Source organism: Typopeltis vanoorti, chromosome 14 (assembly GCF_054136105.1).
Source record: "Typopeltis vanoorti isolate ZY-2024b chromosome 14, IOZ_Tvanoo_1.0, whole genome shotgun sequence".
In the NCBI taxonomy this organism is placed as follows: Eukaryota; Metazoa; Arthropoda; class Arachnida; order Uropygi; family Thelyphonidae; genus Typopeltis; species Typopeltis vanoorti.
The window spans coordinates 78,839,487-78,866,654 of NC_143562.1; the positions used below are offsets into that span (position 1 = coordinate 78,839,487).

At 38.3% G+C, this 27,168-nt stretch overlaps 1 protein-coding gene across 6 annotated transcripts in view; it reads right to left on the bottom strand.

Moving 5' to 3' along the window:
• The window catches only part of LOC150099696 (SHC-transforming protein 1-like), a 238,812-nt gene that overhangs the window by 116,449 nt on the left and 95,195 nt on the right, over nucleotides 1-27,168 (bottom strand). Inside the window, exon 1 of one of the 6 annotated variants that reach the window (XM_090404441.1) lies at nucleotides 1,924-1,937. The exons of the other annotated variants lie outside the window; for them this stretch is intronic. The gene's annotated coding sequence lies outside the window, so the exon portion shown is untranslated. Of the gene's footprint in view, nucleotides 1-1,923; nucleotides 1,938-27,168 lie in introns of those variants that run through there. 6 annotated transcript variants of the gene reach the window in all.

Genomic DNA, 27,168 nt, shown 5'->3' on the forward strand with positions numbered 1-27,168 from the left:
ATGTTTTTGCCTTAACGAACTCGACACAATCATCTAATTCACATGGAATATATTCAGTTAATAAATAAAAGTATTTAAAAATTCATGTTTAGCAGCCACATGATATTTTTTTAATTATGCATACCAAAAATGTATTTATTTCCTTAAAAGTTCACTTATTCATATACGTATGCAATTGTAATAGATGAATAAATTAGTTTTCTAACAGTCCAAATTACAATTCGGAAGTGGAGAGGTTGCCCCCATCCAAGAAATCGATAAATATTATGGATTTATCATTAAATAACAAAACACATACAGTAATGTAATTTAATTCTAAAATTTGAAGTCCATTCTCCTAACATTAAAGTCTGGATTTACACAATCACTAATTCGTATAGAATATACACAGTTATTTAATAACAATTTTTTGTATTGAATACTTAAATTTATAAGTTTGTGAATATATAGCAGTCCCATGAAAATAATTTCATTATTTAAAAGCATTCGAAACGAAAGGTCTTTTCCGGAAGGATTTCCCCTCGCGGATGATTATTATTAACCATTTCGCTGTATTATCGGAGAACACAGTGGACCTGTAAGAAGCTTGGGTGCAGAATGCTAGTTAAAAGGTCTAATGGATCAGAGACGTGTATATAGGATGGCGGTCGTGTGTGTTGCGGGGAGTGGGGAACACTTTATTGTGTGCAAGCCCGAAAAAGAAGCAGTGGCTCGTCAGCAAAAGCAAGTGATGATCTCTTTCCTAAAAAAAAAAAAAAAAAGGAAGAAAAAGTGGAATTGTGTATTTTAGTTATGATTTTTAACCAAGACTTGCTCAAATTTCATTTGTTTTATTTTTTTTTAAATACTATGAACCTGTAGATGCTATTAACGAGTGTGTATCTCATCGATTCGCAGTCGTGAGATTCCTTTCGGTTCAAATGCTTGGAGATGATTCTCCGTGTCTCATATCTGTTTACCACTAAGTGTGCAAACGAGAAATAATGAAATTTGTCGAATTATCGATATGTGAAGTTTAATCAAAATATGACGTCATCGAAGGCTAGCAGTTATCCTCCGATCTAGGAGTACTGGCTTCTTCACGATTCACCTAGGATCTCTAGGTGAATCACTTCTGTACACATCTGTGCATCCTTTTGTAAATTAAATGAGAACAGATCAATAAATAACTTTAATTAATAACCCCTATCAAAAAAATTTCGTAACTGATACAGATTCAAGATTAGTAAATAGTCCGTGATAAAATTCCGCTCCAATTTATTTGAAAGAAAAAAAAAATTCAAAATAAACCTCCAATTTCCTAGGTACTCTAAATATCGTAAATATAATGTAATGCAATAAATGCAACAAAAATCAAGACTTAATTTTACATGAAGTATGGTCTGCTTTCATCAAAAATTAACTGCCACGGACTTGGACTTACGACATAGCAATGTTCCAACACGCACAGCAACGAATTTACCATTTGCATTCTGGTTTATCGATTATTATTTAACAGTTGTGAAGTTATCAAAAACATCTAATATGTGTAATTAATTGTTAATAGGCCTTTTGCTGTGTAAAACTTTCATGCACCACTACCCCTGATGATGCAAGTCTTACGATGTACGAAAACTTGCCGGGTTTTAATTGCCTATTTTTAGTAAACTATTTATATTATAATATGGTCTCAATACTGAATACTTCCCACAGAATCTTACGTTTGCATCGCAAATATAAATTGCTGATAGCAAGAACAGAGAATTGTAAGCAGTAGTACTGTTGCCCTGGAAACAAGAAAGGATGACGTCACATCCACCTTAGTTAATGAAACAAACGAAACTATTTTTTTGCATAAGTATTTATAAAGAAATTCATACTAAAATAACTATAATGAAGAATTCGATCTATTAATTACTTCCTGATTTACGCTTATACACAGACCTACACTTCGCCGTGCAGATGTTCTAAACCAAATCCGAAAGAATGATCGGTGGTTCATCTTTATTCTCGTAGTGTTCAATTTGTAATCGCGTGTTCCTCTAGCCAGTTTGCCTGTTCTGAGGAATGAAAAACACGAATTTCGGAGGGGGAGAGAGAGAACACCTTTTTATGAGAACGGCTAACTGACTACAGGAATACCTTGTATAGCGCGGTTAATTGGTTCCAAGAAGCGTCCGCGCTATGCAAAACCGCGTTGTTCGAAGTCTATTTATAAAGGTTTTCAATTTAATTTGTTTATTACAAAAATTTAGGATAATAAAAATGTTTAAAAATGAAAAAGAATTGTTATTTTTATTAACTAAATAACAAATAAAATCATTTTAAACTGATATAAAAGTTGTAGAAAACAAAACAAATATTGCTTCAATTTTAGCACACAGTAATTTACTTTTTACTAAAGTAGTATTTTAGTGTTCGTTGAACTATCCTTGTCTTCTTTGTCTCTTCAAGTACTAGATCTCTGTAGCATTTAATAGCATTATTGAGACTTTGTCTCACTTTGATGCTTCTTTCCAAATTCGGATCGGCATTTATGAGAAAGTCGGAAGCTTCGTCGATTTTTCTCACAAAAGTTGAAAGGTCAGCAAAGGAAAATTCTTCAACCATGACATCAGTGGGGTCATCTTCGTCTTCTGCTTCATAGGCTCGTTGTTGTTCCAACTCCAAAAGGGTTTCATCAACCAGATCATTTGGATGAGAATCAATACAGTCGTTCACATTGTTACAATCTAAACTTGTAAAACCAAGATCTTTTCCCATGTGCACAATTTCTGTTGAGATTTCCTCTTTCTGTGTTGCAAAGGCAACAAAGTCCTTTGAACAAGGCGGCAAGATATTATGCCATACGGCTCTCATGTTGCTTTGAGTCACCTCTTGCCAAGATTCATAAATATTTTGAATAGCATCTTATATCTTAAATTTCTTCCAAAATTCACTCAAAGTCCAAGAATCTTCTTCTTCTGATGTTTTAATAGCTTGGGCAAAAGTTCATCTTAAATAGTAAGCCTTGAAAGTAGAGATAATGCCTTGATCCAGCGGCTGCAGAATCGATGTTGTGTTTGGAGGTAAAAATCTTGACATTTTCATCTAAGTCAGTCAACAGACTTAGATGGCCTGGCGCATTGTCTAATAAAAGCAAATTTTTAAAGGGAATATCATTCTTTTTACAATAGCTTTTAACTTCTTGGCAAAAAAAAAGTTTCAAACCAGTCTTCGAAAATTGAACGAGTCACCCACGCTTTTTTTATTCGAACGCCAACGAACAAGTAAATTGTTCTTTGTAAAGCCCTAAGAGCTCTTGGGTTTTCCGCTCCGTACACTAACAGTGGCTTCAATTTTAACTCACCTGATGCATTACCTCCTAGTAAAAGTGTCAATCGGTCCTTTTGACACTTTATACCCAGCTTGTGTTTTTTCCTTCTCTGCTAGAAATGTGCGCGAAAGCATTCTTTTCCAGAAGCCAGTCTCGTCAGCGTTAAAAATTTGATCATCTGTGTAGCCTTTCTTCTCACTAAGCTCCTTCAATTCATTGGGAAATAATTCTGCAGTTTTAGTGTCAGCACTTGTGCTTTCACCTTGGATTCTTACGTTATGGAGTCCCATACGCTTTTTGAAATTGTAGAACCACCCGCAACTTGCTATAAAAGTTTCACTGGTTGTACCTCCTTCATTTTCGCTTTCATTTTCTTTTATTTTGTCATATAGACTTGTTGCTTTTGCCTGGATTATCATTTGACTCAAAGAAATCGTTTTCTGATTACAATCTTCAATCCAGATCATTAGAAGGCGTTCCATATTTTCCGTCGTAGAAGATCGATTTCTCGTGATCACTTTTGACATATTAGAAGCGGTGCTCATTCCATGTTGTTTAATATTTTCTTTGCTCTGAATAATTGTTCGTAAAGATGACTCATTCATTGAATTCTCACGTGCTATTTTAGCAAACGAAGCGCCATTCTCGTGACATTTTATAATTTCAAGTTTCTTCTCTAATGTCAACCACTTGCGTTTTTTTGTTACTCCAACAGTGTCTTCTTTGTTTTGTCTCTTTTCACTCATTCTTAAATAATAAAATAATATTAACGTAAATAATAAAATGCCGCGGGGAAAGAACGTGTCTACGTGAGAGCCAAACGAATAACTACTGCATAAACGTGGCTCTCGACTGTCACTTGCGGCTCCCGGGAGTCGCCGGTCAGTGTTGACAATGTTAGTGTAATAATGATAAGTGTAATAATAAAAACCGCGTTAGCCCAAAACCCGCGTTTTTCAAAACCGCGCTATACAAGGTATTCCTGTATTTGATTGAAAACACCTGATAAAAAAGTTCCTCACGTCATAGATGGGATTCGAACCCTAGTCTTTCCAACGAAAGCGTTCGTCTAAATCAGTGCTTCCCAAATTTATGGATGCCAAGACCCCCTTTGGAAAAATTAAAATATTTCATGGCCCCCATCGAAAAAAAAAAAAAAAAATCGTGAAACAGACATATATTATTATACTATTTATTGTATTTATATTCAAGATTTTGCGTTTGTAATCTTTTTTGTGCTTCTTATCAATACTTTTAAAATGAAACTTATATAAATAAGCATATATTTACTAATATTCATTTAAGCGCCGAAATACGCAAGAAGCAAAATTTCTGAACCAGCATCAATGTGTGATTTTTTCCAAAAAATATAAAAACAATAAAGAAATAATAAACAATAAAAATTAAACACGTTTCTTTTAAGATTTAAAAAAAAAATCTACTCAGTCTTAAAACATTTTAAAATTGTTTTCATTATTTCACGGCCCCTCAACAAAACTTACGGCCCCCAGTTTGGGAAGCGCTGGTCTAAACAACTGAACTACAGAGGCTCATTAATTACGTATTTATTAAAATTTTAAATTTTTTATGGATAGAATCTGACCGACTTATTCTAGCACATATCCCTTCAAACTCAGCTAAAATGCTATATACTTAATCTAAACTGTTCAGTGACTAGCAGCTCTGACTGTTTTTTAAATTAGCACTGAAAAGAAAATATCCCTACGAGGATAGATTGAAGATCTGTGGACTCCAAAAACTAGTGATAGACGTAGGAGACGAGATATGATAGATGCATATAAATTATTAAATGGATTTTATAGAATTGATACTGATGACTTTTTTAAGACCAGTGCAGGAAGTGAGAGAACATCTCTGGAGATTGTGTAAGAGTGTAGTTAACAAGGGTGTTAGGGACCAGGTTTTTTGCTTGGAAAGTTGTGAATGGGTGGAATGCGTTGTCAGAGGTGGTTGTGAATGAATTTAAGGAGAGGTTATTATATGTATGACAGGTCATATATGTTATAATATAATGGTTATATTATTATATATGACAATGTAGAGTCTCCCGCAATGAGTCTTTTGACCCCATGGAGACACCGTTATAATAATAATACTGTAATAAATTTCCAAGGGCGCCTTTCACAGCCATTCAAAACTTTGTAGACAAATAGTAATTGATACATATTTTGGTGCCCAAAACTTAACAGAAATCGCACTGCAAGTTGATGTGCTGTCATCATGTTCAAACGTTCTATTTGGAACAAAGAGTTAACATGACAGCGCATCATTTAATCTAAATTTAACTATTTATCGTTTATTAATCGGGGGAAGTGTATCTCATGGATGAGTAAATTACAGCCCTCGAACTATTCTAACGTAATTTGAATTTTATTCAAATTTTGTCCAAACCATGAACAATATAACTTGTAACTGTGTCCGACTAGGTAAAAAGCAACGTAAGAAACAAGCATGTTCCAAATGTGACTGAAATCGGTTGAACAATGCGACTTAAAGAGGTCTGAGAAGGATTCCCTCCCCACACCTTACGAATCTTTTCGTATCTAAAAGAATGGATGAGTGAGCATTAACAATTTAAGAAATAACTATGTTCCAAATATGACCAATGATTCCTCTCCTCAACAAAGTTTTGAATGGCTGTGAAAGGCGCCCTTGGAAATTTATTACAGTATTATTACACTAGTCCAATACTGTCCAACTGACTGCCCTCGGAAAGAAATTTTGATGCCCGTAAATGAAGAAAAAAAAATTTCATTTGTAAATTTTCTTCCCTTTTTGAAGTTTAGAGGGCATGTTGCAAAAGTGGCCAAAACAGCACATCAAATTACATGTTGAATACACTGGCAAGAAGAGATAGGGAAGCTATTGTTCCCCTTTATAAGACTATATCTGGACCACTGCGCACAGATCTGGTCGCCTGGATTCCTTGGTGATGAAGTGGTGGAGAGGATTCAGAGATGAGTGACAAAGATTGCAGCAGGTATGTGAAATGCTTCCTATGAGAATAGACTAAAGGTCTGGACTCCAAAAACTAGCTGATAGCGTAAGAGGGGAGATATGATAGAAGCATATAAGTTATTAAAAGGGTTTTATAGGATTGACACTGATGACTTTTTTCGGTACAGTGCGAGAGGGAAGAGAATAAGGGATTGTGTAAGAGTGTGGTTAACAAGGTATTAACTTTTTTTGCTTGGAGGGTGGTGAATGGGTGGAATGCATAGCCAGAGGTGGTTTGCTTCGTCCATGAATGAGTTTAAGGAGAAGTATGATAGGTATTGTGAGAATAATGGCTAGTGTGTCAATAGGATGAGTCTTCTGACTCCATGGAGATACCTGTATAATAACAACATTCTGCGGTTCCTTAGTCATATCAACCAACGATGTATGATTATAGGCCTACAATCTTACTTTTTAAAATAAATATAATTAATATTTACTTATTCAAAATAACTGTACACTATCCGCTATATGCGCGTTGTTTTACTGACCGCTTGAATGTAACTTTGACACAGTATGATCATGTTTCAAAAGCTATTCATGATATTTACTAAAATAAAGAGCCAAAAGGCTTCATTTCGGCGATGCAAAATTATATAAATCAAGTGGATATTAAATCCAGCATCATTTCAAAGCCGAATACAGAAACTATAAAAGTTTCGTGCGAAAATTGACCAGAGAGCTTGCGGAAATACACCGCCGCCATTCTACGAGTTGCCCTAGCCCAATGGGTCTTAACCTTTTTAGTGATCGGCACCCCCTTGAATCTAAAAATAAGTTCTCGTACCCCCTTGAAAAATGTGTTTCTATTTCTTTATTTAGGAAATTACATCTATTACAAGATAATTTATTTATTGAAAAATAAACACATACATTTACATATACATACAAAACAATATCTCAATTTTTAATGGCTATGTTGTTGTTTATTCATAATAATACTTTTGAAGCGAAGCTCCTTTTTTGGAAGAGCCACACGTAAGTCATCACTTGCATTTAAGCGATTTCTGGCTTTTGTTTTTATCTGCAAAAGTGCTGAAAATCCCATTTCACACAGGTAGGTGGTGGCAAATAGTAAAAGTGTCTGCAATGCTGCTTTTGCCAACTGTGGATACCAAAATTGTTCTCAGTCGAGTTTTACAAATTCCATTTAAATACGTGCATTGGCTCGTATTTCAATAAGATCGTCTTTTATTAAATAGCTGTCGTCCATCGAATCTGGGTCAAAATTTAGAAACTGCTCTCGCCCCCTGGAAATGCTTTCTTGCACCCCCAGGGGTGCGCACACACCCCAGGTTAAGAACCACTGCCCTAGCCGAAAACCTTATAGGAAGTGACAAACGTTCAAAGCGCCTGTATTTTCACCACCTACTGGTTCAATTTTGATGAGGTTTCACTAGTTTGACAGCTGTTTCAAACTCATTGGTTTTCGTCAGAGACACTGTTTAAGTAAAGGTCTTTCTAAAAATTAGGAGATCCCCCTAACCACTCCCTACGGGTGACCGAAAGATCGTCCAACTTAGCGTTGGTTCCACCCAGTCACAGGCTCACCCTACCACTGAACAGAACCGCTCATATTCCCGGGAAAAGCACCCGCTGACATGGCCCCTCACGGACCACACCGGAAAGCACTTTTCCCAGAGACTCAAAATGCTCTCTCAGGAAAAACTCTATCGAAATCTTAAGCCCCCCCCCCCCCCCAGCGAGGCAAGACTCGGCAGAAACCTAAGAGAGCAAAAACTCTCAGTACTAAGGAACTTGAAGCGCACGAAACTTTTATAGTTTCTGTATTCGGCTTTAATATAAATTATATAAATTAAGTGGATTTAATATCCACTTAATTTATATAATTTTCCATCACCGAAATGAAGCCTTTTGGCTCTTGATTTTACGCACCGACCGAGAGTTCTTTCTCCGACGCTTCAAGTCCCTTAGTACTGAGAGTTTTGCCTGAGAGAGCATTTTTAGTCTCTGGGGAAAGTGCTTTCCAGTGTGGTCCGTGAGGGGCCATGTCAGCGGGTGCCTTTCCCTGGAATATGAGCGGTTCTGCTCAGTGGTAGGGTGAGCCTGTGAATGGGTGGAACCAACGCTAAGTTGGACGATCTTTCGGTCACTCGTCCGGGGATCGCCTAATTTTTAGAAAGACTTTTACTTAAACAGTGTCGACGAAAACCAATGAGTTTGAAACAGCTGTCAGACTAGTGAAACCTCATCAAAATGAACCAGTGGGTGGTGAATATATGGCACTTTGAACGTTTGTCACTTACTACAAGGTTCGGCTAGGGCAACTCGTAGTATGGCGGCGGTGTATTCCCGAAAGCTCTCTGGCCAATTTTCGCACGAAACTTTTATAGTTTCTGTATTCGACTTTGAAATGATGTTAAATTTAATATCCACTTAATTTATAATATTCATGATATGCTGGAATTATTTTAAACAAACGCAAACTTGTATACGAATAAAAGAAGTTATGAAGTTATATTTTCATTTTACGTAATAAATTCATATAATTTAAGTAAAGAATTTTAAGTTATTGAATTATAAATTATATAAAAAAAAACTAGCGTTGGCTGACATTTCTCTGTCAGCCAACCTCAAACAGGCACGAATCAACAGAATCTGATTTTTACGTATTACGTACTTATTTCTACGTATTAATGAAAGTTGGTTCATAACCGCATTTGCATTTGGATAAAACTCCATAATCTGGCTCTCAAACCAGTGATTGAAATAAATATCCGATGACCGATCCAATGATGGCAGTCTCCTCCTGGACAAATATGCACATCAGAGATTATTATTATTATTACTTGACACCTACAGGGCGTCCCAGACACATCGAGAGAGAGCACTTACTCTACAACTCTCCCATCTCCACCACTCAATCCACCAACAACAGCGAACCGCATCATCTACACCAGGGCTGTCCAACCTTTGGTAATCCGAGGGCCGCATTTAAAAAAAAAAGATCATAATGCGTATCTAGTAATTTGGTGAGCAGCAGTGACAACCTCGATAGCTGAACAAAGGAACAACACTAATCGTGAACGGCCAGAGCATGCGCGTTTGAACAAAACGGTAAGAACGCTTCTTTGACACATCTAATATTTGAAAAACATATGGGTAATATAGTGATATAAACACACCATATAAAATTAACAACATCGCGATTATCGATTAGTGATAGAAACTACTGTCCATCACCACCACTAGTATTTCACAATCACAAACATCCATGCGCACGGCGGGATTTGAACCCGCAACCTTTTGGCTGGAGAGCGGATACGCTAACCACGGCCAACCAGGCCGGCAATGGCAGAAGATGCCTTCCAACATTGCAGTGCCAAGGTATACATTTGGTGCCTTGATCTATCGATATTTGATGTCTCAGTATTAGGTACGTCGTGGTTGCTTCCGCAAGCAAGTACCAGACGAGACAGCACAATTACAAGAAGATGTTTGGGATGGGTTGTAAGCTTTAGCACAAGCTGAAGCTCAAAATGCGCGTTATCAATGCAAAACAGCGTCAGTACTAATGAAAAAAAAAAAAAAAACAGGAGACCAATAACAGATAGAAATGGAGAGGATTTGGGAAAAAACACTCTCCAGGGAAGTCTCGAGTTGGAACCTCAACTACCTTAGGCATGCAAATGGCAGCGTAGTTAAAGACATTAATAATAAAAAGGTCTCAGATGCAGTAGAATCCAGGCAGAAATTGCCATGTACCCCCAGGGGTACGCGTACCACACTTTGAGAAACACTGTTCTATTGGAAAGCTAAAAAAAAAATTTTTTTTTTAATAAAAAATAAATAAAAAAAACTGATAGAAACCATTCAGAAAAGTCAGCTAAGGTGGTTTGAAAGGACACCAACTTAAAACATCTACATTCAGTGCTCTTGTTCTTTAGAGGCCAACTGATGAACAAAGAGAGAAAGAAAGAAAAGAGTTTTGGTTATATATATATATATATATATATATATATATATATCAGACATGTAGAAAGTTTTTTTTACCTTGGGTATAATATATGTTAAAGATACCAAGCTATTTTAAATATAAACCTGGTTTTTTACTCCATTTCCCCAGTAAGCAAACAGACAAGTCAGTCAAATTTGCGCCTGCAAGTGTTGCAAGTCTAGCTGACCCTGCACGTAGTGCAAGTCAAGGCAACTCGTGGTAAAGGAAGAATAAGCTCTGATCACTATTCTTAATATATTCTTAACATTTACCCTTAATGCAAAGCACATTTCCTGGAAGGGATGTATGATGCTATGTATTAAAGGCAAGGGGCCATTACCCAGACCGGTTACCTTATGAATAAGTAAAGCCGTCTCTAAAAATTCGGACGATCCCTAGGCCACTCAATTGTGCGCGAAAGACCGTCCATCTCAGCGTTGGCTCCACTCAGTGATGGCCTTCCACCACCACCGAGCAGAACCGCTCATATTCCGAAGAAAAGCATTCACCGACAAAGCCCCTCACCGGGCCGTGCTGGAAAACACTTTCCCCTGAGACTCAAATTGCTCCCTTAAGGTAAAAACCTCAAGAGGGCGAACTCATATTGGCAATCTCATTGGTTTCGACCTTTATTGAGGTGTAAAGTAAAGTAAAGGCCTCTCTAAAAATTAGGACGATCCCTAGACCACTCCATTGTGGCCGAAAGACCGTCAAACTCAGCGTTGTTCCACTTAGTGACAGACTCACTCCGTCACTGAAAAGAACTTATCAGCGTTGGCTCTACCCAGTGGCAGGCTCACCCCACCACCAGCCAGAGCCATAATCTCAGTGGTGGCCCTACTCAGAGACAGGCAAAAACCTATCCCCAAGCAGAGCCTCTCAAAGCCAGCCCCCACCAGTTCCGACCCCTATCGAGGTCTCATCAGTGGGAGCCAGGCTAGAAATACTAAGTTTTAAGTAATACAGAGCTTATAAATATTTTACCAACACAAGTTACCATAATTTAATAAGGTGCTTTGACCTTATTAAATAAAAATCTCAGGTTAAGAGATAGATGTAGAAAGTTTTTTACCTTGGGTATAATATATGTTAAAGATACCAAGCTATTTTAAATATAAACCTGGCTTTTTTACTCCATTTCCCAAGTAAGCAAACAGACAAGTCAGTCAAATTTGCGCCTGCAAGTGTTGCAAGTCTAGCTGACCCTGCACGTAGTGCAAGTCAAGGCAACTCTTCCTTTACCACGAGTAGCCTTGACTTGCACTACGTGCAAGTAAAGTAAACTACTCCCCAGAAAAGCCATTGTACATCTAGTCAACATAATTAATGCCATCCTCAGACTCCAGTATTTCCCTTTAACATGGAAAATAGCAGATGTCACACCAATCAAAAAGATTGGAAAAAACGCCCAACTCCCTGAAAGCTACAGATCTATCAGTCTTCTGTCTAACCTTGGAAAGATCGCAGAAAAGGTAGTCCTTACTAGGCTTCAATCACAAACGGACCAACTACGTATAATCCCAAATGAGCAATTTGGATTTAGAAAAAACCACTCCACCGTTCAGCAGATCCACAGGCTGATCGAATATATCTCCGAAGGCTTCAACCGGAACATACAGCTGCAGTCTTTTTAGATGCTGCAAAGGCTTTTGATAAGCTGTGGCATAAGGGTCTTCACAGAGCTCATCATACTGAATGTGATGAGCTCTACAAGCTCATCACATTCAATATGCCTACTAATCTAGTTAAAATAATTCACTCTTACCTCAGAGACAGATACATGCAAGTCAAAATAAATGAAACTGTATCAACCAGACGCAAGGTTCTGGCGGGAGTGCCACAGGGCTCACTCTTGGCCCCCTTGCTGTTTTCTATCTATATTGCCGATATCCCTCAAAACCCAAGCTCAACAATCACTGCATTATTAGCAAGATCTCTCAGCCACAAACTAGCTGTCAAAAGACTTCAAAATAGTATTCACACATTAGAGAAATGGTTGATGGACTGGAGAATCCAATCCACAGAAGAGTTCAGCAATACTGTTCACTAGGAAAAAAGCCTCAAATCAAGGAAGATATACATTTACTAAGTGTTAAAATCCCATGCCAGAATACAGTCAAATACCTCGGAGTAATTCTCGATAAAAAACTACAATTCACCAATCATATAGAACACATAAGTTCAAAGACATCCAAAGTAATAGCGCAGCTCTACCCCATGATCAACAGATAAAGTAAATTCGATACTCAGAACAAACTGCTCATATACAAGATGGTAATACGCCCAGTCATCACTTACGCATCTCCTGCATGGAGTCATACTTCGAAAACAAATATTCAAAAGCTGCAGAGAATACAGAACAAATGTCTGAGAATGAGTTTGGATGCTCTGTGGTTTATCAGAAACTCCCAAATTCACAGAGACGTCAACATTCCCTACATCACATCCCTCCTTCATGACCTAGCTGAAAAGTTCTTTATCAAGACAATTATCATCCGAACCCACTGATCAAGCAAGTTTCAGACTATAATGAAGCAGATTTCTGCAAATACAAGAGACCCAAATCAATTCTATGCTCAGCTGAGATTAACACAGTTAATCTCACTGCCCTTTCAGGGCGAGCTTAAAGCTCAATAATTCTCCACCCAAAGAACTTTCCTTTTCAGATGGAGGGGAATATGAAAAGCATTTATGCTTCACCCATCAAAACAGTATCGTTCTTCTATTAGGCTAGTGTATTCATTATTTGTTAATTCCACGTGTATTCTAATGGCCAGTGGGCCCGTTTTGCGGAATATTATAATAAAAAAAAAAAAAAAAACTGCCACATCTGTATGAGACTGACTAACCATTAGCCATGTGAGAATGATTGGCACATAAAAGGGCGGAAAGAAGAGATGTGAATAAAAATGCTTCATTAGGTGGGTGATTATTCATTACTTATTAATAATTTACAGTGGTGGTGTTATATGTATCCAATAAGTTGGAACGGGGGGGGGTTGATTTACAAGTCATCATATAATTCGCATTTATCATGGCCATAATAATAATAGCGGGAAAGAGATTTGTTTGCAAAATATAAACTAACCAATACTAAACAACGCTATACATTGGTTGACTAATAATGTTGTTCAGATGATTCATCTAGGAGCGGCATAAATTACGTCTGCGTCGATGAAGCCCTAAATGACAAATCATCCTGTACAATTTCCTATGCTTGTTATGTGCATTTATTTACTTATCGTTTTTGTCTTCTAAGGAAAAATAATATTTTATTCAATAAAATAGAAGGAGGAGTAAAAAAAACCAAGTTTATAGGTAAAAAACTTTTCACGCACACACACACACACACACACATATATATATATATATAATATTATTATACATAATCAACGCACTTTTTTACATAACAATAAATCCCGGATGTGCTAATATTTTGTTGGAGATACCAGATGTAGTGTTTTTCTTGTAAAACACATAATTCATTTTTATTCACATGAATATATGGATTTTTAACTCGCGACGTCTATTCTTTCCGAAGACGGGAATGAAAATGTCTCTGTATAGTGAAAAAAACTCCCAACAACGAAGTAGAAGCAAAATAGTTTCATTGCAATGTTGAATAATACAATATGTAACTTCAAATTTGGAACTGCGGAAAATTCGTCACAAGTGTTCATACTGCAGTCATTTGGGAGATGGGGGGTAAAAAAAAAAAAAAATATATATATATATATCGAAAATTCTGTAAAAAAAATAAGTCCACCCAACGGCTCGTATTGCTCATGTAATGAACAGCACGAGCGAGACGGCGCCAGGCAAGCAAAATTATAGGATTCAGGCCAAAGTGGAGGTTTCCTTAGCTTAACACTTAGGTTTAAACTTTGGTAACGTGATTTATAAACTACACAAAAACTTTTAAGTTTTTGTGTAGTTTATGAAATTGTGAAAAGGTAATGAAAGTAATGTTTTCCCCTCAAAACATTATCAAAATCGACAGCCGTTTTGTATGCGCAACAGATGTCGGATTACTTTATTTGCTTTATAAATGCAAAGGTTAGGTAAGGATGCCTACTTTCGCCTCGTCTTGTGCTGAGGATTCCATCCTTGTTGCACTGGGCGAGCTAAACACAGGAAATACGCATATGAGTCAGCAATCTGAAAGAATACTGATTATACAGTACTCTTCTGTAAGAACAGGAATGAATTAGAACAAATTGAGTTAATGAAATTAGCAAGAATAGATAACAAAACTCAACCCAAGACGAAGATTACTTATGGATGTTACTGAAGAAAGTATAGATAGAGAAAACCCTGAGAAACAAGCATGTCTTAACGGAGAAATAAATGCGGTCAGTATATCGGAGCATCTGCGATCCATTATTAATGTGAAGAGTTGCTGTTCAGAAAAGAGATTAGGAATGGCCAGGAAAACAGTCAGAGATTTTTTTTAAAGTCTTAAAGGACAGATCCATCACTACAGGTACAAAATTGAGGGTATTGGATATAGCTTTTTTTTTAGTAATTACTTATGTCAAACTTAAATCCACTAACGCTTTTTAGTCTCCAATGGGAGTAGACGAGGCTGTTGTTTTAGCCCTGTCTACCTTATGAAGACTGGGGAAGTCAATCTCGACTGCAGCCAATCAGAGACAGCTAGTCCAAGAGTATTAGTGATTTTAATTGACATTCAGGGAGGAGAGTACAACAGACAACTGCTGACATCTTGTCCCTAACTATGATGAAAAATCCGCAACCTCGTGCCGGATCGACTAATTTGGGAACCGGTCGAGGCTTAAAAAAATTTCTGCTATTCGTACACGTTGCACAGATAAATCATTATTTTTTAGTAGATATTGTTAAACACACTTGGTGGTATCGTTTATTTTTGGTGTTGTTTAGTCTTGACTATTATTGCGCGATATTCTTTCAGAAACGTTCTACGTAATGGCACCGATGCGTACGAGAAAAATGGCGACCAAGACATTAATGTTATAGATATAAACGCGCGGAATTTAGTGCGATGTAGCGTGTGTTTAATATATTCGTTGCAGAGAGTGAATGGTCCGGATACGGTCAACTAGGCGACGATCATCTGGGTGACAAAATAATAGATCAAATATGCAATGCAAATAAAAAAAAATGTATCGTTTTCTTTATTAAAATCACCATTCTTTTCTACTGATCTACTACCCGGTAAATTTAAATATTTCTATTTTTTGAGAAACGAGTTAAAAGAACGATCTAAACATAAAATTTGAAAAATCTCGCTTATAATTAAGTTTATTTTTTTTTTTCTTGTGTAGAATTACAAAATTGTATAGAAGTTATATTGAAATTTCCCATGCAAAAAATGAGTCAGCTAGTTGATAAATATTTTCGTTTATATCATATATCAAACTTTGTAGGCTCGTTTAAGAAATGAGACGGTTAAAAAAAAGTGGTCCAAAAATGATTTAAAAATGAACAGGTATAATTGCACATATTAAAATAACGAAAAAATAATTTTTAATCCATTTATTAATATTATTTTGTAATTAACAAACATATTTACATATGTTACACATATACATTAAAACAAAAAGTATATGAAATTCAAAACAATTTTTTTTTTATTTTTCATTTATTAATTAATATTATAGTTAAATGTAATACCACGTAAATATTCTATTATATTTTCCTCATCGTTTGCTTTCGAAAAATTTGTTTTCGAAGAACTGGTTTTCTAAGGACTTTAGTATTTTACCTCGCTATGATAAAAATGAATTAAAAAGAAGGGCTATGATGGTAACAATGCGTAGGCTGTGTAGAAGGAATGGATATGAGTTTCTGGATGTGTGGAGTGATTTTGAGGGAAGATTGGATTTGTACAAGAGAGATGGCCTACACCTGAATGCGTTTGGTATAAGGAGTCTGGAAAAACTAGCTGGTATGAGATCTAACACAGAGAGTCATGGAAACTAAATTATAAAGGGAGGAATGGTGTGAATATGAGTGTAAGAGCGACAATGGTATATAACCGTGTTAATGAAGGGAATGAATGGGCTTTGTCATGGAAATGTTGACGAGGCGAGAACGATTTAGGGTTTGTGTTTGTCCGTTTCAGACCCATCATGTGTGTGCAAAGATGCATACATGTGTAAGGCATTGGAGAAGAATAGAGATCTGCAAGTTGTCCAACTAACTATGTCAGGCAGACTGCAAACAAGAGTATACAATAAAGCATGCAGGTAGGTTATTGTCTATATACGAATGCTAGGAGTATCAGAAACAAAGGGGTAGAGTTTGTTGCCTTAGTCAATATGTCGCGACCTCAGATTGTAAGAATTAGTGAGACCTGGCTATCAGAATCAGCCCTACCAACTGATATCGAGTGTCATGGTTACAGTATTTTTAGGAAGGATAGAGTGGGTAGGAGAGGATGCTGCTAATGATATTGGATGACTTAAATCAAGTTAGAGTTGAGACCTATGAATGTAGTAATACTACTAACAATATTTCATGTGGCAGTGAGTTGAAGCCATATAGTGTGAGGTGGAATCTAACAAGACAAATTACATAGTGGGGTGTTGTTACAGACCTGGTGGATCGGTTGCTAGTGATGAAGAAATGCATCACCAAATAAAAAAGATGAGCGCGAAAAGAGTAATCATAATGGGAGACTTTAATTAACCAAATATTGATTGGGTAGCAGTAGAACCTCATGAGAAGAATGAAAATGCATTTATCGATCTGTTGCGGGACAACTTCATCCAGCAGCATGTGACAGAAGGAACTCTAGGTCAAGGACTGTTAGATTTGATTATAGTATCAGAGGGTGTTTCAGTTAAAGATGTAACTATTTGCCTCCAGTTGGTGACAGTGATCATGCGGTACTCACTTGGGAAGTTATGAATGTTCCATTCAGGAAAGGTTACATGCTGAACTACAAAGCAGGAAATTATGACCAACTGAGGAGTATACTGAGTTCAGTGGAATGGGATCGGTTGCTAGATGGAAAGAATATCGACAGTGCATGGGAAACATTTAAACAATACTTAAATGATGCGATATCAGAATGTGTCCCGAGAGCTCGAAGAATAAACAGAGTAGGAGTCAAATGGATGTGTAATCTTATTAAGCAAGAGATTCGTAAGAAAAGGACGATGTAGAAGGAAAACCGTTTGCATAAGGATGACGTCCGTTATGAACGTTATAAGCAGCAGGCTAGAATAGTCACAACTGTTGTACGGAGAGCAAAGTTTGATTATGAAAAGAAACTGGCTTTGCGTGCTAAAGACAACCCACAAGAGCTCTACCTATATGCTGCAAGTAAAAGAAAGAGTGAATATGAAAGAATAAATTCTTCTAAATCCAGATGGTGTGAGGGTTAGAGGGGCAGAAAAGGCTGTTCAGTTAATGAGTGCCCATTCCGTTAAAAGCTATCAACCTGGTAACCGTAACATTGAGCTCACTGTTACCTCTTCACTAGATGAAGAAACACAGGCGTGAGAGGCTGAGGTATTAGAGCTGTTGCACAAACTGAATAAGAATTCAGCAATAGGGACTGATGGAATATCAGCACGTCTGCTAAAAGAGTGTTCAGCTGAACTGGCACTGGCCATTCCTTTGACCAGGATATTTAATATGAGTCTCAGAACAGGGAAGATTCAACAGGAATGGAAAGAATGTATGGTAATTCCATTGCACAAGGGTGGTGCAAAGACCGATGTATCCAACTATCGACCAATTAGTATCTCAGGAGTGGTGGTGAAGGTTCGGAAAAACTGGTTAGGGCCCCGCATTCAGAAATGGGTTGAGAGTGAATCTCTACTTTGCAATGAACAACATGGGTTTACTAAGGGAAGGTATGTTTTAGCAACTTGCTCACATTCTGTAACAATGTTACCATTGAACTAGACAAGGGGAATGGATACACCAGGATCTTTTTGGATTTTGCTAAGGCTTTTGACAAAATACAGCATGGCAGACTGCTGCATAAATTGGAGAAAAAGGGTTTGGGTTATACAATATTAGCTGCAAAAAAGAAACAACTATGTAAGGAATTTAAAGAAAGGGGTGACCTGCAGGCACACGAACGGTATAAAGTGCAGGCCAGAAGGTTAACGAATGTGGTAAAAACAGCAAAAGCCGATTATGAAAGGAAACTAGCTATGCAAGCAAAAGAGAATCCCAAACAGTTCTTTCAATATGCTGCAAGCAAGAAAAAAACTGTACATGGCAAAATGATTTTAAGGAATGACGATGGTAAAGAGTTCACTGAACCAGTCGATATAGTGGAGTTACTGAGCGCGCACTTTGCAAAAGTATATCATCCAGGTGGTGACGTTGATAAAATGAAGGAACCATTAGTTTATACGGGAATTGTGATGAATGAAGTGGAGGTGAATAGTCTATTACAGAACCTTAATGTGAATACATCTGTGGGATTGGATGGTATACCGGCACGGGTCTTGCATGAAGCGGCTAATGAATTATCAGTGCCCTTGACCATGTTGTTTAATCTGAGTCTCGGGTCTGGCTTAGTCCCGAAGGCGTGGAAAGAGGGGAAAATAGTTTCACTGCATAAAGGAGGATCCAAGACTATGGTTGCAAATTACCGACCGATCAGCATATCAGGAGTCGTTGTCAAGGTCTTGGAGAAAGTAGTCAAGGGAAAAATACAGGAATGGATTGATGAAAATGAGATACTGTACAGAGGACAGCATGGCTTTGTGAAGGGTAGATCATGCCTCAGTAACTTGCTCAAGTTTTATAACAAGGTGACGGCTGAACTAGATAAGGGAAATGGGTTTACAGTGATACTGCTGGACCTGGCAAAGGCGTTTGACAGGATACCACATGGAATTCTAATCCGTAAACTACAACATATGGGAATGGATATAGGGTTGGTGAGATGGATAGCTGGGTGGTTGATGGAGAGATATCAAAGAGTAGTTTATTCAGGAGTAGAGTCCAAAAGACGGCTAGTGTGATTAGTGGTGTGCCACAGGGTTCTGTTCTTGGACCACTGCTGTTTAATCTGTTCATTAACGATATAGGGAAGGGTCTAAGTGGGAGAGTTCATTTGTTCACTGATGATGCAAAGTTGGGTAGGGCGATAGTGAACGCAGAAGATGTCAAAGTCTTGCAAGATGACTTAGATAGATTGGAGTTCTGGACTAAGGAGAATTGATGTCAATTTAATGTGACAAAATGTAAGGTTATGCATTTCGGAGTGAAAAGATTAGCAGCAGTAGTATACCACATTGGTGGAACTGTACTCCAAGAGATTGATGAGGCCAGGGACTTGGGAGTGTTGGTGGATAGGGAGATGAAGTTTAGGGAGCACATTGCGAAAGTAGCTAAATCAGATCATCAACTCACTTGGTTGTTGAAAAATACCTTGACGAGCAGAGACAAGCAAGTTATTGTACCTCTGTATCGAGCCCTGATAAGACCTCATCTCGACTACTGTGCCCAGATTTGGTCACCTCGGTTCCTTTTTGATGGGGAGGAGGTGGAGAGGATCCAGAGGCGAGTGACTAAGATGATAGCAGGTCTATGGAATGGACCATATGAGAACAGGTTGAAGATTTGTGGGTTGCAGAAACTAGTTGATAGGCGGAAAAGGGGAGATATGATTGAGACATTCAAATTGCTAAAAGGATTCTATAGGATTAATTCAGATGATATTTTTGAGATCAGGACTGGTGGTGGGAGAACTAGGGGACACCCATGGAAGCTGGGCAAGAGCGTGGTTAGCAGGGGTGTTAGAGCTGGGTTCTTTACTTTTAGAGTGGTAAATGAGTGGAATAAGTTGCCAGAGTCTGTTGTGGGTGCTATGACAGTGAGCGAGTTCAAGGCAAGGTATGATAGATACTGTGAGAATGTTGAACAGTTGTGTGAACATGATGTTTATGGCCGCCCTCGATGAGTCTAAGGACTCCTGGAGTAGCCCGTAGTAATAATAATAATAAGAGGATGACTGATTGACAGATATCAAAAAGTGGTATACGGAGGATCTGAGTCTGCAAGGTTTACGATCCTCGCCACTCATGAGATCGAGTTGATGGCTCGAGGGATAAAGAAAATCAATGAGGCATTATTTAAGGCGTTCCCATTAAGATCCTTGGATGCCATCAAGTGTCATAAACAGAAAGCCAGTTACAAAGCCTTACTTCAAGAATTGGCTGCACATCTGCCACAGGTAGGGACAGGTAATATCTCCTGTCTCTCCATCTACCAGCCATCATCCTACTGTTGAAGAGGCTTTGATTCTCAGACTAACATCATCTCTAGATGATCCTCCTCCTCTTCCAGAATATAAGCATCAAATTCTTAAATATCTCATCCAGACTCACCTTCTGGGAATGGATATCACAGATCAGTTGAATGACTACCTCCACACTAAATTCTCTAAACTTCATGCCTCGTCTACATCAGCTTACATCTCATTCTACAATGACTTTGTCAAATAGCTATGCAGGCCCTCTATAAAAAGAATAGAGGGCAATGTGCCAAAACCATCCTTGACAGTGCTTCCCCTCCACCTCTAGCAGACTTACATGATGATTTTGTCAAATTCTGGAATACAGTCTTTTCTGCTCCACCTCCACACTTCCCTGATTATGTGACCAACCTACGATATTGAGATCCATTCCTGCCCTTCAAATATACCAGCCTGTCTCCATCCTGGAGATTAAGCAGCTCTTCCATCCAATTTCTCTGCCTCTGGACATGATGGCTTTCCTGTGTCTAGGCTTCAGGAGGTGCCGTTGGAAATTCTTCAAGACTTAGTGGACATTATCCTTTCCAGTAAAGTAATACCACCATACTTACATGCTTCAAGAACTATCTTCATTCAGAAGAAACTTCAAGCTGTGCATCAGACTTTAGACCTATTATCAACTCCCCTGTGTTACTTAGACTATCATAAAATATTAGTTAAACGACTTCAGCAACATATACAGCTTGATTATAGACAGAGAGCTTTTGTCCCTTCAGACGGCTGTGCCGAGAATATATATCTTCTTTTTTCTCTTCTCTCTGATTCCCGACGCCACCTTAAGCCTCTATATATGGCGTCGCTGGACCTCCAAAAGGCCTTTGATAGCGTCTCCCTTCCTGCTCTCCGAGCGCTGTCTATTGCTGGATGTCCAGAACCTTTTTTCCCCTATGTTATGGAGCTATACTTGGGTAGCTCCATCACTACAGGTGCAACTCCCGTGCAACTTCTATTCCCGCAGTGGGGTGTTCGCCAGGCTGATCCTCTATCTCTTCTTTTCTTTAACTGCGTCATAGATGAGTTTCTTCGTTCTCTTCCTAGCCATATAGCTACTGTCTAGGCGCTTCTTCCTTTAATACTATGGCCTTTGCGGACGATATTATTCCCGTAGCCTCTACTAAGATAGGCTTGCAGGAACTCCTTGACCGGGCAGTTGACTTCTTCTCTATTTGAGGCCTTTCTATTAATGTAGAGAAGTCCTGCTCTTTAGCTCTTGTCCCCTCTGGTCGTGACAAGAAGCTTAAGGTCGAGACTATAGAGTTTTCCCTGCACGGGAGGCCGTTGCATGCTTTGACCATCCTGGAAGAGTGGAGATACCTCGGTATCATGTTCACCCCAAAGGGAAGGTCTTCTGTCCCTTCTATCCTAGAAGCTGGGATCGCTTCTTTGAGGAAAGCTCCTCTCAAGCCCCAGCAAGACTGTTTCTCCTTTCATACTATCTCCTACATTGCTTTTACCACAAGTTGGTGCTTGGTAGGACATATATCTCGGTACTGTCCTGAATGGACAGGGCTATCCGTTCAGCCGTGAGATCATGGCTCCGACTGCCGCCTGACACTCCTACTGAATATTTCCATGCGAGGGTGAAGGATGGTAGGCTTGGGGTTCCATCACTTAGATGGCTGATCCCATACCTGCGGCTGTCAAGAATCGCGCAGTTAGAACTATCTTGTTCTCCCATCTGCAGAGAGGCTTTCTTTAGCCCATTAATACAAGAAGACTTTAGGCGGGCTAAAGGCTGGTCCCATTATCAAGGCACTTTAATCGAGTCAGCACCCGCAGAACTCAAGAGATGGGCATCTCTGTTGCACTGTTCTGTAGATGGTGCTCCTTTAAAAGTCATATATCTGGTGCATCCCCAGCATGATTGGGTAAGGGATGACACTAGACTCCTCCCTGGGTTCGAGTATATTGACCTCATCAGGACGAGGATCAATGCCCTGCCTACTCGAGCCCGCACAGCTCGATGGGATAGTGACGACTCCAACTGTAGGGCTGGCTGCCACTACAGTGAGACACTGTCTCATATAGCCCAGTGTTGCTTCCGCACCCATGGCGTCCATTCTGAACAACCGCTTTAAGAACAAAGGTTGGAAGACTGCGGTGGAACCACATTATAGGACTTCCGCGGGTTTGCGTAAACACCAGACTTAGTGATTAAAAGATATGGTGACGTTTGGGTAGTTGACACCCAGGTGATGGGACCAGGGCGCCCCTAGCCTGTAGCGATAATAATAAAGTAAATTATTATAAAAGTAACCCATATCTAGTTAGTAAGATACGGGAGGAGCATGGGGCTTACCAGCGCCACCATCTCTTTACATGGCGTATGGAGTGCAGATAGTTATAAGGACTTAAAACAGCTTGGGCTTACGCAAAAGGATATAAACGTTCTTTCCTTGAGGGCCCTACAGGGCACACTAGTGGCATGGCGTTGCCACCAGAGAAAGACTACAATAATAACTCGAACAGGCATAGGGTAAAACTTGTAAAGGCTTAGGCCTATATCAAGTCTGGACGTGATGTAAGGGTAGTACTGCCCATAACCAGTACAAAGATTAATAAATTAAAAATAAATATAAATAAATAAATAAAAATAATAAAAAAAATAACAAGTGGTGTACCACAAGGATCAGTGCTTGGTACACTGTTATTCAATCTGTAGATTAATGATATTCGGAAGGATTTGACAAGCGACATAGTTATTTTTCTGATGATGCAAAGATAGGTAGAGTAATCAGAAATGCTGCTGATATGCAGTCTTTGCAGAATGATTTGAATAGGATGGAATTGTGGGCATGGGAAAATGGTGTCAGTTCAATGTCAGTAAATGTAAAGTCATTCACTTCGGTATGATTAGATATCCAATGTCGTATTATATTAGTGGGATTAGGATAGAAGAAACTGATGAGACTAGGGATCTTGGAGTGTTAACAGATAGGAAGTTGAAGTTCAGGGGTCATGTGGCAAAGATTGCAAATGCAACTCAAAAGATAACTGCAATGCTGAAACGAATGTTCAGTAAAGATAAGGAAGTTATTTTGCCTCTTTACAAGGCCTTGATAAGACCTCACTTGGACCATTGTGCGCAGGTCTGGTATCCGTTGTGATTCTGATATATTGGAGAGAGTACAAAGGAGACGGTTAAAAATTATATCAGGATTGTGGAATATTGATTATGAAGACAGATTGTGAATTTGTAGACTTCAGACACTAGCAAACAGGAGAAAAAGGGGTGATATGATTGAGACTTACAAACTTCTGAAAGGGTCATACCGGATTTCAATTGATAGAATTTTTCGATTTATGGAGGGTGGAGGGAAAGGACATCCTTGGAAGCTGAGAATGAATGCCACTAAGAGGGGGGGGTGAAGGCTAGATTTTTCTCTCATAGGGTGGTTGGAATGGATTCCATTGGATGTTATGAGTGCAAGCAGTGTGAATGAATTCAAGAATAAGTATGATAGCTGGTGTGTGTAGTATGTGGCCTCCCTCAATGAATCTCTGGCTCCCTGGGGGTCTCTCTTAATAATAATAACTTACCGTGAATCTGAAATAAGTACGAGTATGTATAAGAGTGAAATCATTTTCAAAATGATTTAGAAGTATTTCTAAGCTTCATTGCATGAGGTCTCTTTGGGAAATTATCATTTGTGCATTTTGTTTGGATTATTATTTTTTTTTTCAACTATGTGGAAAGAACTCATAATTTATATCTCATAAGTCTTAGCCATATTTATTTTATCAATATTTACAAAAAAAAAAAAAAAAAAAAAAAAAATCCGCCAAATCGTATGCCTGCTAACGTGCAAAAAATTTCCAGTTTCTGTCGCCCAGTTGCCTATTACAAAGTTGACCGTCGCCCAATTGTCGCGCATCGTGGTCCGGACACGGAAGTAAACAAGAGTTTTTTCACTATGTAGCAACTAAGAGAAAGAATGATTATGGAAAGATAACTTTACTGAGTGCTGATGGTAGGAAAAGTGGCAAAAGCAGAAGAAATAAGTTCAGTTAAGACGTGATCACTTTGCAAAGGTACTTGTAGATTATCTAGGTGGTGACAGACTGATGTGAGCATTGAGGTGCATGAACTAGAAGTACCCAGATACTGAAAAATAGCAATGTGAATACACCAGGCCTGGATGGCATGTCCGCTCATGAGTTACAAAAATGTGCAAGTGAACTAGCAGTGCCTCTGACGAAGTTGTTTAATCTCAGTCTCAGCTCTGGCAAGGTTCTTAGGGATTAGAAAGACTGTAAGATAGTTCCCTTACATAAAGGTGGCACCAAGACAGAAGTTGCAAATTACAGACCCATTAATATCTCTGATAGTGGTTAAAGTATTGGAAAAGTTGGTTAAAAGTAAAATTTAAGAATGGGTGGATAGGAACATGCTACTCTATAAGGGGCAGCAAGGCTTTGTAAAAGGTAGGTCCTGCCTCAGTAATTTATTTACACTTTATAATAAGGTGACAAAAGAATTGGATAAAAGAAATGGCTACACCATGATACTACTGGACTTTGGCGAAAGCATTTGACAGAATACAGCATGGAAAACTATTACATAAGTTGCAGCAAATGGGAATGAATATGTGGCTAGTGGAATAGATAGGGATGGGTGACTGATATACATCAGAGGGTGGTGTATGGTGGAATGAAATCAAGGCAAATGAGGGCGACTACTGGAGTACGCCAGGACTCTGTACTAGGATCACTGCTCTTTAATTTCTATTAATGATATAGCGGAAGATTTGAAAGGGGGGGGACATTTTGTTTGCCGACGACGCAAAACTAGGGAGGACAATAGTTGATAAATGTGATGTGGATATTTTACAGGATTTAAATAAATTGACAGTGTGGGCAAAGGACAATGGTTGTCAATCCAAATATTGTAAAAGGTAAGGTAATGAATGTACTTCGGAATGAAAAGATTACACACTTCGTATTATATTGGTGGTACTAATTTACGGGAAACTGATGAGGCTAGGGATCTGAAGGTGATGGTGGATAGAGAATTGAAATTCAGAGAACATACTGCAAGACTTGGCAAAATAGCTGAGGATTACTTGGATGCTGAAGAACACATTGACAAATATAAGGCTATGATTCAACCACATTAACTACTCTGCACAGATTTGATCACCTGCGTTTCTCAGGAACTGAGACTGGTGACAGGTCTGTGGAATGTTCCCTATGAGGATAGATTGAAGGTGTATGGGTTGCAGAGTTTAGCTGATAGGCGGAGGAGAGGATATGATAAAAACTTATAAGTTACTAAAGGGATTCTATAAGACCGACACATAATTTTTTCAATACATGGGGAGTAGAAAGAAAACAAGGGGTCACACTTGGAAGCTGTCTAAGGGTGTGTGGACTAGGTTTTTTTTTTTTTTTTTTTTTCTTTTGGAGAGTGGTTAATGAGTGAAATGGATTGTGGGAGGTTGTGAATTTGCGAACAGTGAATAAGTTTAAGGAGATGTATGACAGTGTTAATTGATAAAGTGTCTCCAGCGATGAGTCTTGACTCCATGGAGTACCCATATAAATAATAATAATATAAACAAACAGCGATCATTTGCCATCTGGAAACAGGCATACAGTCTGATTAAGATTACAACAGTGTGTAGGCTTTGCACGATTCAAAATATAGACGATCAATTTGAACCTACTGTGGTGTAGCATCTTGGTACGACTCTACCGAACTCTGTCTAGTGTCGATGGAATGAGAAGGAAGGTCTGAACCTTCAGACGCAACAAATCATACAATCTTGATGTCCTTCGATTCTAACGGCAGCAGAACGGTCTGTCCAAAATAGCAAAGATGACAAGAACGGTATTTGATAAAGGCGATAATGCATCTTTAATAGGTGGTAAGAAAGATCATAACTTCCGGGATGGTTTGAAGGTGGTGTTTAAATTACATCTGCGAAGGGTCCTTGCTATTTGTTCGAATGTTCCTTTTTAAGGTAGGGTATGCTGATCCTTTAAACATCAGATTGCAATCTGGAAGAGGGATGATGATTATGAAGTATCTTCTGTATCAAGGTTACGCTGTATCCATTAAGTAATAGAGTAAGTTTTATTTTATTTAATTCTTCTAATAGAAGAGACTTAAAAGAACAAATTGTGCGTGCTCGGTGTACAAGGCTTTTGATAATACCCATTTTTTTTGTGAAGGATGAAGTGAAATTGGGTGAATATATCTGCCTATAAATACAACTGTACTCATGGATGCCACTGACTACAATCGCAAACTTGATGTTTTACTGCGTAAAACATCAAGTTTATATTCACTCATAGTATAACTGACAGTCCTAAGTAAAGCTAGAAACAAACTGAATAAACTGTTAGATCAAACAGATTCCTTAAACAGTAATACTATTGAAAAGTTGCAGATTCATCATGCATGTCCCCCACCTATTTATGGCCATCCTAAGCGACACCAATTGGGTTATCCCTTTACGTCCAATAGTTTTTTGCATATGATCTCCTACTTATTATCTGACAAAATATCTTTTAAGTTTTCTACGAAATTTTACTGAGAAAACTACCTCTTATATAAAAAACAGTTGTAATTTCAAAGAAAAAATAAAAGAAATTCATCTTCAAGAGTCTGAAATAGTGGTTTCC